Source organism: Lissotriton helveticus, chromosome 8, assembly GCF_964261635.1.
Source record: "Lissotriton helveticus chromosome 8, aLisHel1.1, whole genome shotgun sequence".
Lineage (NCBI taxonomy): Eukaryota > Metazoa > Chordata > Amphibia > Caudata > Salamandridae > Lissotriton > Lissotriton helveticus.
The window spans coordinates 684,896,101-684,908,673 of NC_136069.1; positions in this window are offsets into that span (position 1 = coordinate 684,896,101).

A 12,573-nucleotide genomic window follows, 5' to 3' on the forward strand; every position below is an offset into this window, starting at 1 on the left:
GTTACAGCACATGCATAATGGGGGCCAGCCCAACCAACTATAGCATCAATGTTTGCCAATTTAAAAATGACTGCAGTAGAAAAAGGCAATTTGCAGGAGGAGGGTGCGACAGGACTCCGATGGAGCAGGGTAAAGAAGCTGCTAGCATGGAGGAGGAAGCCAGGAACCCCTGGATGGACAAAGGGGAGGATCAAACTGAGAACATTCTCACCTCAGCTAATGCAAGGCAGGAAATAGTAGAGGGGCAAACAATCTCAGAAGGAATGGAGGAACAAATTCAAGAAACATCTAAGGTGGAGGAGGACTATACTAATGGTGGATTAAGTGCACGGGAAAAGGGCACTCGTTGGGTAATAGCATTGAAACATGTGCAGCAACGATTGTATCCTCTACAAATGTTGAAAAAGGGGGCAATCAAATGCATCTAAGCAGATGGGGAGATTAAGCATAGCAACATTGAATATTTGTGGTCTAAATGATGCAAAAAAAAGGCCAGTGGTGGCACAAGGTCTTCAAATGTTGAAGACAGACATTGTCTGCTCGCAACTGACCCACCTTGATGGGTCACAGAAAGATTTGCTGAAATATCTTGGGTACACTGTGGTTGGGGCTACTGCGCATGGGACTCATACAAGGGGGGTAGTGATTTTATTCAAGAGGAGATCAATGCAGTTCAGGAAAACACGCGTAGATGGGTTAGGCCGATGGGTCATTACAAACGGGAAGGCCCCAGAACAACTAGACTTCACCCTATGCTCAGATTATAGTAGTAATGTGGATGATGCATCCCTGTTGGAATCGCTAACTAACGATCTGGTACACTGGCCACTGCCAATAATTATGTGCAGGATTTTAATATTAATTTGGACTTCAAATGGGAACAGGATCAAAGGTATAGGGGTAGGAAGCCAAAGGTGTTTCAAGCACTTTGTGATCTATGCCAGAAACACAGCTTGGTAGATGTATGGTCTGTACAGAGACGGCAGGAACATGGGTTCACGGACGACTCAGCCCCACACCAGAAGCATGTTCGGTTGGATTATTTTTTCGCATCCCACACTGAGATTCAAGCATTAAAACTAGACTATTTTTATCTACGCGGCCATGTACCAGATAGGGCTAATACTTCTCTAGACCCTGCCTGACGACCACTGAACCATCAGAATAAGGGTTGCATGTATCCTCCTCTTAGTCTCTTGCTTTTCAATGTACCTGTAAGTAATAGATTTGAGGGTCTTGAAGAAGTGGATTGACCAACAGAGAGGGAGGGAACGGGTCTGGGTATCAGAACTATGGGGTTTAATGGTGAATCAGAAGACCCCAGTTGGGACAAATCAGGTTAGTCCAGTAATTATTGGGTAGGGACAGCTACATGCGTTGTGGCCATGATAATACAGAAGGCAGATGGTGACATGACAAGGCCAAGAGTAAAGCCCCTAAGTCTATCAACCTCACCAATCCATGATTCTCCAAAACCTAGTGACATGGTGACAAAACAGCCTACCAGAATACAGTGGGATTTCTCAGTGGTTGTAATAGTGGGCACACAAATATATGCCAGCCATGCTCTTGACAACTCTATTGATAAACATATTTTAGGCAGGAAGCTAAAGGTCCTATCCTGGAATATTGCCGGCCTGAAAAGTAAATTGTCTTGTCCTGACTGGGGACTTTTTGTGGACAATTTTGAGATGTGCTTGTATCAGGAAACATGGGCATGGCAAGTTTCTCTCAGGGTGGGGTTTGCGTCATTCACCATCCCAGCCACCTCGGGAGGAAGGGGCAGACCGTCCGGGGGTCTATGCATTTGAGTAGGTTCACATCTTGGATATACAGCCAAGCAGTTGGACTCCCGGTCCAATGATATCCAATGTGTAGTACTCAGCTTCCCCACCAAGCTGGAACTGGCTCTTATTAACATCTACTCCTGCCCCATTGGTCTCAGCAAAGAATTTCCAACTTTTGACCAATTGAGCTCTTTTATTCCCACCGACCCCCAAATACATGGGTGATAGTGAGGAGGGGGACTTTAGTTGCTAATGTGAGCCTTTACCAGATATGACTGGCACAATCCCTAGTGAGGAGGATGCATATTGGTTAACTCCTGAGCCCAAAATTCCCCCAGTAAAGGTCTGGTCCCCGCTGGTAACCCAGATTAATGCATTCACACTGACCCACTCCTTGAGAGCATGTAATGGTCGTACAGTTTTGGACACACCAAGGAACCTAACATTTAACAAAGTAGGCCAAGCCTCCCTCCTTGATTACATTCTAGTGAAGATAAGGTTATGGCAAAGAGTTCTCAACTTTGTATTCCTCTCACACCATGACAGTGATCACAATGCTTTATCTCTGGTACAGCAATTGCTGGCCCTAGGAAATGCTAAGACCATCAGTACCCCTGTAGACAATAGATTAACACTCTAAAACAATAGAAAAATAATATAATTGGGGGCAATACAGCAGTCACCAGCAAAGCTCCCAGCACTCCATGCAGTAGTAGTCCCGGCCCTAATAGAACTAAGAGAGGTGGCCTTATCGGTGGGCACAGATGTTCCTATTAGCAAAATCACTGATTCGCATGCAGGGCTCATATCCAGGCTGTTTGGCGTATTTTACCTTGAGATGCGCACTAAGGGGAAAAAATGGCCACTCAATCATGGTTTAACGATAGTTGCTATAAGGCCAAACGGGTTCTATTGGAGGCCATCAAAGTCAAAGACAAGCCACTCATTTAACAAATGTGGGCACTGTATAAAGAGACCATATGCTTAGCGAAAGAGACGTGGGAAATGAATAGATGGGATGCCCTAAAAACTGCTCTATCCACAGGCGACCTAAAGGAGTTTTGGTCCATGGTTAGTATGGGCAGTAGCGAGGGTAAGCCAGCAGTAGAACACAATATAGCAGCAGAAGCATGGGAAGTGCGCTTCAAGGCCCTGTGCACTACTAAAAATATTCCCGGCCCCTATACTGATCACCCTGTAATTCTGCTTCTTAGGGACAATCATGTTGAAGCTATAGAGTGTACTCTGCTAAAGGTGGTAAAGGCGATAAATAGGCTCCCCCCCAATAAAGCACCAGGATTGGACAAATACTGGAGGATCTCTTCCGGCATGGACTCAAAATCTTTGGACCCTATCTAGAGGTTCTATTCAATGCAATCTTGAAGGGTATGCTGATCCCCGAAACCTGGGCAGGGGCAGAAATAGTTAAAAAAAAATTAAAAAGGGTCACCTCTCCTGCCAGCCAACTATAGACCAATCAGCCTGATCGACGTAACACAAAAACTCTTTGCGCAGGTAATTCTTGATTGCCTTCATGGGTGGATGGACGATCATGAGATATTAAGCCCATATCAGGTCGGATTCATAAAGGACACTTTCACCATTGACCAAATATACAGACTACAACTTATATTTTGGAAAACGGTGAGAATGGAGGGTGGCAGCTTTATTTGGTCGTCCTGGATCTTAAGACAGCCTTTGATCTGGTGCCCAGAGCAAAGTTATGGGAGGTACTCAGAGAATTGGGGATCCCCTTACCTGTTGAGCATACTTACAAGACTGCATGAAGGCAATTTTGCCCAGGTAAGGTGTGGGAAAACAGGTGACCTGACCACACGATTCCCAGTTGACAGAGGAGTAAAGCAGGGCCGCTTGCTCACACGACCCTGTTTTGCCTCTTTGTTAATGCACTGATAGCACAACTCACTGAGGTCAGGGATAATGATGCCCCAAAACTGGCAGGTACCAAGGTCTCAGCAATGATGTTTGCTGATGATAGCCTCCTAATGTCGAAATCCCCTAAGGGCATCAAGAGAGTCTTGGACAGCTTTGCCATCTTTTGGAATAGCAGGGGGTTGGAAATCAATACCCAGAAGACAAAGTTTATGGTCTTCAATCCACCTAAAACACTGCGTCCCAACCCTAGTCTAGATGGAATCATGTTGGACAGGGTGAAGGTTTTTGAATATTATGGGGTCACCCAGACAGAAAACATGGAGTGGTGCCCACAAATTACTAAAGCCAAGCTTAAGCTAGCCCAGACTACTGGAGGAATTATTAAACTATATAGAAACTCTTCTTCCAAACCCACTGGGGCTTTAGTGGAGATCAACGAGGTGCAACAATGTATGGGGCTGAATTATGGGGGCACTGTTGTTGTGGAGACGTGAGCAAAGTAGAAAACAATTTAATGAGACAGATTTTGTGTCTCCCCTCCAGCACCCTGCTCATACCTTTATGGCTGGACCTACGGATTAGACCCATTGGAGGAGGAGACAGGTCTCAGACCCCTAACCTTTTGACGCAGACCATGGTTTACACCGGAACTTGCAGTTTACAGAGCGAAATTAAAAGAGATATTGAGCTTTCCTGGAGCAGCAAAAATCCCTTTGTTTACCCAGAGAAAAAAAAGAATGTAGCAGGCTGGGAAAACCAAGCTTTTGGAGTAACCCAGAGGAAGCGTGTCTTGCAGTTTCCCGTTCTGAAGTAGTAAAAGCCTACCAAATGAGTAAGCTAGCAGAGGTGCAAGAGAGCCCGTCCACAGGACTCCTGATGGTTTAATTGTTTTCCTTGAAGGACGAGTATTTGTTTGAAACCTTTTTAGATTACATGTATACATTCCTGGCAAGAAAATTATATGTCCAGTTCAGACTGGGCACACTGCCTCTCAGTGTCTTTTCCTGCAAATGGACAAACACGGGCCGGCGAGAGTGTCCAGCCTGCAATTGGGAGGAAGAGTCAGAGCTTCACGTAATTTTTTTCTGCCCTGCCTACAAACTAGCAAGGAAGCTCTGGCTCATCCCACTGTGTAGGAATCTAGGGTTCGTACATTATACAGAGACATGCAGAGTTTTAACCCCTTGCATGCTCATGACGGAACGGTTCCGTCATGAGCGTCGGTTGAGCTGTGCTCATGACAAAGCCGTTCCGTCATGAGCCCATAGGCTCATTAGAACCTTCACCACAGCGCGAAAATTCGCGCCGCTCTGAAGGGGTTAAAGTATGACACCTGCAAGCCCATTGTCTTTGCTGTATTGCGATTCTTGACCTCAATATGGCAAAGGCATTGGGCGTTTTTTACATATGCCTGTCTCGTAACAAATAGAGCACTGTCCCTGATCTTCTAGGTTTTTTTTTTATTCACTTTTAAAACTTTTTTTATAATTGTTAACTTTAAAATCAATCAAGTTCTTAATGTTCAATATGTGTACATTTCTTGTTTTTATGTTTGGTACAACACAACTATAATGAATTACCATTGTATGACTATTTTATGAAACTTTTGCACTAATTGTATCCTTATTGCTACTATTGATGGGTCTCAGAAGGTGCTGGCCTTTCCAAGTTAATTCCTCTTGTTTTGCACTCACCCTGCACATGTATTTTAGCGAACCTATTGGACTTAGACATGTGCCAGTGCAGATCACTCTTTTTTATTTGAATTATAGAGGTGATGTTTATTTATTTATTTATTTATACCATTCATAAAGCGCGCTGTTACCGAGCGGTGTCCTGGCGCTGAAATAATGTGAAGTCTCCCCTAAGATGTCCGTTGATATTCTAAAGGCCGAAAAGCCATGTTTTAATGTTTTTCCTAAAGGCCATCAGAGTAGTGCTTTGTTTCACGCCCAGGGGCAGTTTATTCCAGATGGTTGAGGCTCCAGAGATGAAACTACGTCCTCCCCATCGTGCTTTCCTGATCCGACAGGTCTTGACTAGCGCTTTATTTGCCGACCTTAGCTGTCTACTTGGCGTGTATCGTTGAAAGTGTTGTTGAAGAAAGGATGGACCTAGTCCATTCACTGCCTTATACACCATACACAACGATTTAAACATAATCCGCTTGCGTACCGGGAGCCAGTGCAATTTTCTCAGTTCCTGTGCCACCGGTGCAAACTTGGGCAGGTCAGTAATTAATCGAACAGTTGCATTTTGCAGCGTCTGTAGTTTATTGAGTAGCCGTTGCCCGGCTTGCAAAAACAGACTGTTGCAGTAATCAAGGCGGGACAGCACAAGTGCTGTCACCACCGTTTTCCTGCTACTGTCTGATAAAAAAGGGAGAACTTTCCTAATGGTTTTCATAATCCAGTGGATGGAAGATGTTAAAGCATTGACCTGTTGTTTAAAAGAAAGCTGGCTGTCAATAAGAACTCCTAGGTTCTTTACTTTCGTTGCTGGAATGGGTGGGGCTCCCATATCATGGCGCCACCATTTGGGACTCCAGAAGCTAACGTCGGCACCGAAAAGAAGAACCTCAGTTTTAGAGGAGTTCAATTTAAGACAGTTACCAGCCATCCATGAGCTCACCGCAGACATACAGTCCTGGAACCTAGCCGCTATTCCTTCTTCTCTCCCCGGGAGCAGAGATACCACAATTTGTGTATCATCTGCGTAAGATGTTAGTTCAAATCCAAATGACCGAATCACCGGGGCGAGGGAAGAAACGTAAATATTAAATAAAGTGGGGCTTAGGGAGGAGCCCTGAGGGACCCCCCCCTGGGAGTTTGAAAGGTCTAGATTCAAAATCTCCCAAGGCCACCACCTGGACCCTATCGGCTAGGAAGGACTTCAGTAAGCTTAGGGCTGTCCCCTGAATTCCGCAGCCTTCTAAACGATCCACCAAGATGCTGTGATGGACTGTATCGAAGGCCGCGGAAAGATTGAGGAGAACCAGAGCTGCCCATCTTCCTGCATCCAGCGCCTTCCTGATCTCTTCTGTGGACTTGATCAGGGCAGTCTCGGTGCTATGGCCTTCCCTAAACCCGTGTTGGGCTATATCCAAACACTGAGCATCTGAGAAAGTCGCATAGCTGTGCATTCATGACTTTCTCAATTAGTTTGGCCGGAAGTGGTAACCTGGCTATGGGCCGAAAGCTATTGGGGTCTGAGATGTCGAGTGCTGGTTTTTTAAGCAGTGGGGCAATCGAGACTCGTTTCCAGCATGTTGGATATTCTCCGATGACAAACATCTGATTGAATACCTCCGTCAGAATACATGAAATGGGGATAGCTGCCAACTTTGCCACTGAGGCTGGGCATGGATCTTGAGGCGAACCTGATTTAGATGCCTGAAGCAGATTTTTTATCTCATCCGAATTCACAGGACGGAAACCAGCGAGTTTTGCCGCGTGTGGATTGTCCGGAGTGGTCCTGTGAGACCCTTCAAGGAGAGACAGCCCCACTTGGTGTTCCAATGCTGAGAAAATCAGTTCCACTTTGTTTGAAAAGAACTTGGCGAGGGTCTCACAAAGTTCGAAACTTGGGGGAATAGTAACTGATTTAGGGGTAACCAGACTGGCAACTGTGTCAAAGAGTTCTCTGGTGGAGTTTTTGGCTCCCTCAATCCGATCAGAAAAGTAAGTACTTTTAGCCTTCCTGATCATTTCTTTGTAGATCCTTTGACTGGCTTTAAGTTTAATTTTATCTGCCTGCAGGTAGTCTGAGTGCCAAGGGCGCTCTAGTTTTTTACAGATCACTTTATGGTCTCGTAGCTCCTGGGTAAACCAGGGAGCAGATGGTATTGTACGAGTAGGGCGACAGAGTTTGGGCTGAGCTAAAATAGTACATGCTCAGTCTATCCAGTCTGTGTACTTTCCAGCGGCTTCATTGACATCTGTAGGTAGTGTAAATATAGAGGATGTTATCATGGTCCTCCAGCGCCCTTCCATCAAGCTCTTTCCAAAGTCTATATAGCTTGGCAGACTTCCTATCCTGCCTGGCCCTGGCCAGCTGGGGCATTTGAATGTTAAAAAGCACCACTGAGTGATCTGACCAGGCCATGGACTCTGTATGGATAAAATGTAGGTCTGAATTGTTTGTAAAAATGCCATCTAAAGTATGCCCTATTGTATGTGTGGCTCCCCTTACCACCTGAGTTAGGCCTGCCGCCTGCATTGCTTCAGACAGAGCTAAAGTGTCCGGGTCTGAGCCTCCTTCTAAATGAAAATTAAAATCTCCTAGAACGGTAAAGGACTTAGTGCATAGGGCTTCCTCCAACAAGGTACCCACCGTATCGAGGAACTGAGACCTCGATCCGGGTGGTCTATATATAAGGCAGCCTGAAAGGTGTAATGATTAGATATAGAAAGCTTAAATCCCAGTGCCTCATAAGTCTGTGAGGACGCCGCCTGAAATGATCCCTGGATAGAAGCATGATAGATAATAGCAAGCCCACCCCCTCTTTTACCGGCTCTGCCCAGAACACGGCTATAATAGCCTGCAGGTGTTGCAATGACTAATCCGGTCCCGATGCCGCATCTGTCCAGGTCTCCGTAATAAATGCAATTTTGGCCTTTTTATCCAGAATCAATTCTGCACATTCTGTACTATGTTTAACCAGGGACCTGGCATTGATCAGTATACATTTGATTGTATTCTCCTCCCTATCATCCCTAAAATAGTGGGACCTGATGAGTCCCTTAATAGGAGTACATGAAATAGCAGGTAGGCGAGAGCGGCATGCTGGGCAAATAATAGGTCCAGTCAGCATTTTCTTGTCTGGTATTATACAAGTGCAGTCATCCTCCACCCTTCCCCTTAGACTCAGCAGCAGCTCACGGTTGTAAACTCTCCTGGACTAATGGTTTGGGGAAAAATGACCAGGGGTCCTGGCGCTTGGCGCTGTACTGGCGCGGACGGGCGCACACGGGCTTGTCACTATATTTCTGCAAAAGGGACTGGTTATCGTTTGTAAAATGTTAAAACTGTTATGAATTGTAATGCATTGTTTAATGTTAGTTTACTTTTGTGGTCGCAGAGACCGAAATAAAGTTTTTCAAGCAAAAAAACACTACCATATAAGGATGATGTAGTTTTATTTTTCCCTCCCTTATTTGAAATTATTTCTTCTTATTCCAAAGTTTCTGGTTACAAGTTAAATACTAAAAAAACTGAATTATTTCCTTTAAATATCTACTGTACTCCAGATATGTTACCTATGAAAGAAATAATTTGGCAGAGATACATTTAAATACCTTGGCATTTTGTTTTCTTCATCTATGAAAACAACTATATCATTGAATTGTGACACTATCTTAAATTATATTAAAGATAAAATAACCAAAGAGTCTTCACTTCATCTTTCATGGTGGGGAAGAATGGACTCTATAAAAATGACTATAGCACCAAATTTTTTTTACACCCTTGCCATGATTCCCACTCAATTTCCTTTAAAGTTTTTATAAAGTTGTAGATAAACTCCTTTCCAAATTTCTTTGGAACAATAAATTACCTCGTATTAGCTATAAAAACTAAAATTGCCTAAATGTAATGGAGGATTTGGTTTGCCAGACTTATTATCACAAAGGTTTTATAATAAAACAAATCTCTGTTTGGTTTAATCACTCTCATTTGAGTAATCCCCCTACTTGGCTTCTTATAGAAAAAAACTTTAATAGAACCATTTCCACTAACTACTTTGTTAACCATGTCCAATAAATATCAGTTTTTTCATAAATCTGTTATTTTAAAATCCACTAAACTAATTTCAAATGATTTTGATTTAATTTTTCAATCACCCTTTTCCACTACTGAAGATATGTCATTATGGTATAACATAATGCATAAAACTTATTAGAAATATTAGATTTTGGCATTCATGGATTAAAGTTGGTATTTTCCATCTAAAGATGTTTATTATAATAATGACGTGATATCTTTTGAGGTTTACAAACAAAATTTCTTTTAGCTCCTTCTGATTATCTCAAATATGAATTTTTATGCAAATCTATTTTAGAATAATTTCCTCATCATATTCCTTCTAATGTTAAATCAGATCTATCAATTTATATCCAAACTGTGTCTACTTTATCTCCTGGTGTTTCTATATTATATAAAAAAAATTCAAGGTACCAACATTAATTTAATCTTAACATTCTGGAATAACGAATTTTCAACCTCTATATCTATTGATACATGGAAAATTATTTGACTTAATGATATTTCTGGATGAATACCTGTTCCGCGCTATCAAACAAATTCATATATTTATGTAATTGTTTATGGTCTCCATTACGTTTGTTTCAAGCTAAACTTCTCCCGCCTTCAAATTGTTGGCACTGTAATTTACATACTGGTTTGCAAAAACATATGCTCTATGATTGTCCTTCTGTTTTTAAATTCTGGTCTGAAGTTTGGGATATTATAAAAAAGATATTGAATATACATGAAGATTTTTCAATCAAATTGTTAATCTGCAAATCTGTAATCATTTTCTATTATCAGTAGCTTTAAAATCCATTACAACTTGTTGGGAAGATGTTTCATTATTATCTGTTCATGTTTGGTGGGCAAGGGTTATTTTTACCAGAAGAGAAGCTCATTTATATTTGCAAGGTATTCATCATATTTCTAATACGTATCATTCATTCTGGAAACCTGTAGATAATTATTTATCTTCTTAAATATGTAGCTGTCTCTGGTTTTTTATTGCTATTATAATAGTCTAGTCTTTATTGTATAGTAGTCTACTTTAATCATTATTAATAATATATTTATACATGTCTTTTCTCCTTCGCTTTTGTTTTTTAGGAATATTATTGTATTTTACCTGCTGAAATGTAATTGCTGTTTTGAATATTTTTCTATCTTAATTGGGTATTTTTACAGTACTCATTTTTGTTCATCATTTGTTTATTATAAAATGTAATAAACTTTTTTGAACACGGAATCCAATCAGACCCACAAGGAGAGACAAGGGAGAGGAAGATTCCCGAAAGCCTTGGAAGTGAGAAAGATTACGATGAGCCAGTTATTGTTAGTGTGTAGAGTGGCACACTAGAAAAATAGCTGACCTCTATTCAAATTGCTTTTAACCATGTAGTTCCACCAACACCACTTGCTTTGATCTTTTCAAGAAGTCCCCAGAAACCTGCAATAATCATCAAAGCTACCACAGTCCCAGCCCAGCTAAAGAAATACCAACACATGCGCCTAGCACCACCTCAACAATTTCTTCTGTTTTTAACAAAATATGAACGCTCGTGCCACATGAGTAAATTTTTCAGAATGCTCAACTTGCAACAATAAAGTTTGTCACCGTAAGCCAGGTGGCCTTCTTGAACCAGGGGCCAACTGGATCACCATAAAGAATAACATGAAATCCTGTGGGAAGAGCACCTCAAAAACATAGTTTCTGGTGGTTGGAGAGAAGAAGTTCAACAGATAGAACACGGTGGTTGTGAGGAAGAAGAGGATGTGAGCCTTTTCTGAAGCAGCACTGCACACACAGAACCTATTACGATCTCTGTTGGAAAGCCTTCAGACTGATTACAATACAGCCGGTCGGAATTGAAAATGGCCAGTCATTTCGAATGGATTCTGACAGGGCACCTGTCTGTTTGCAGCCTCCGATTGGGGGTGAGGGGGCACTTGATCCTTGCACCTTGTGTGCCATGGGGTGCAGGGATTACCACAATCTCCCATTTCTCTATGGGAGCTTGTGTTTTGACTGGTTTATGGCCATAACACAAGCTCTCACAGAGAAATGGGAATATGCAACCTCACCATGTGCAGTCAAATTATAATATCATTGTCGGGACTGACGACCTGAGGTCAGTCGGTCCCAAGACCATAACGGTGTGCAATTGAGCCCTATGTGTGCAATCAGCACCCAGATCAATCTGAGAATGGTGCAAAGGTCAGAGAGATGTGGTCAACCCAAAGTGATCAACTAGCCTAACTATTCCCTGTATGTTACCTGTAGAGTTAAGACAAAATAATTGTTACAACCATCAATGATCAAGGTTATGGTAAATAATGAGTCTATGTTCCTCTGAACCCTTTAGAAAGTCCATTTATACCACTGGAAACTGCCAAAAATAGTAGTGCTTGACCACCTCTTTCTTTCAAGGAATGAGAGTGGTTTCTGAAATTTGTTGACACCCTCGGGCAAAACTGTAAGGTTCCAAGCCAGTCCCATTTTTCCACTGTTGCTGTGATGGAACTGGTTGGCAATGCTATGAAGAGAGCACTGTTCAGTCCATCCTCCTCACAATTAGCATGTGGACTAGTTGTCACGCAACAGAATGCAGGTGCATCGCTGCACAGTAGATCTCCTTCAAGGGAGTGAAACAGTGGAGAACTGCTTGTCTCACTGCTCGATGTTTTTTGAGTCACGGCAGCCAGATGCAACAATTGTGAGGTCTGCCAATGAGAACACACATTTTTTTGGGGAAAATCTGTTTATTGGCACAGTGATTAGAGCCATAGTACAAAAAGGTTATCATATGATGAAGCCACATATAGGTGTGCTTTATTAAGCATGATAACAGTAGATATATTGTAAATTTTTACATTTTGTTGTATTTCTGAGTAGGTGAACAAATCCCCTAGGAACAGAAGAACACCCACTCGCCACCCACAATAGTCCCACCCTTGACACTCTTACACCTTGCGTGCATATATCAGGTGGTACTTGGCTGTACCCATAAAACAGCTCTTTTCAAAAAGGACATTCAATACAATCCGTCAGTGGCATAAGTAAAAACATTAAGGGTTATCCCATATCATGATCAAGTACACCAGGACTTTCTACGGTACAGGCGAGCCCGCTGGGGGCAGGTTATAG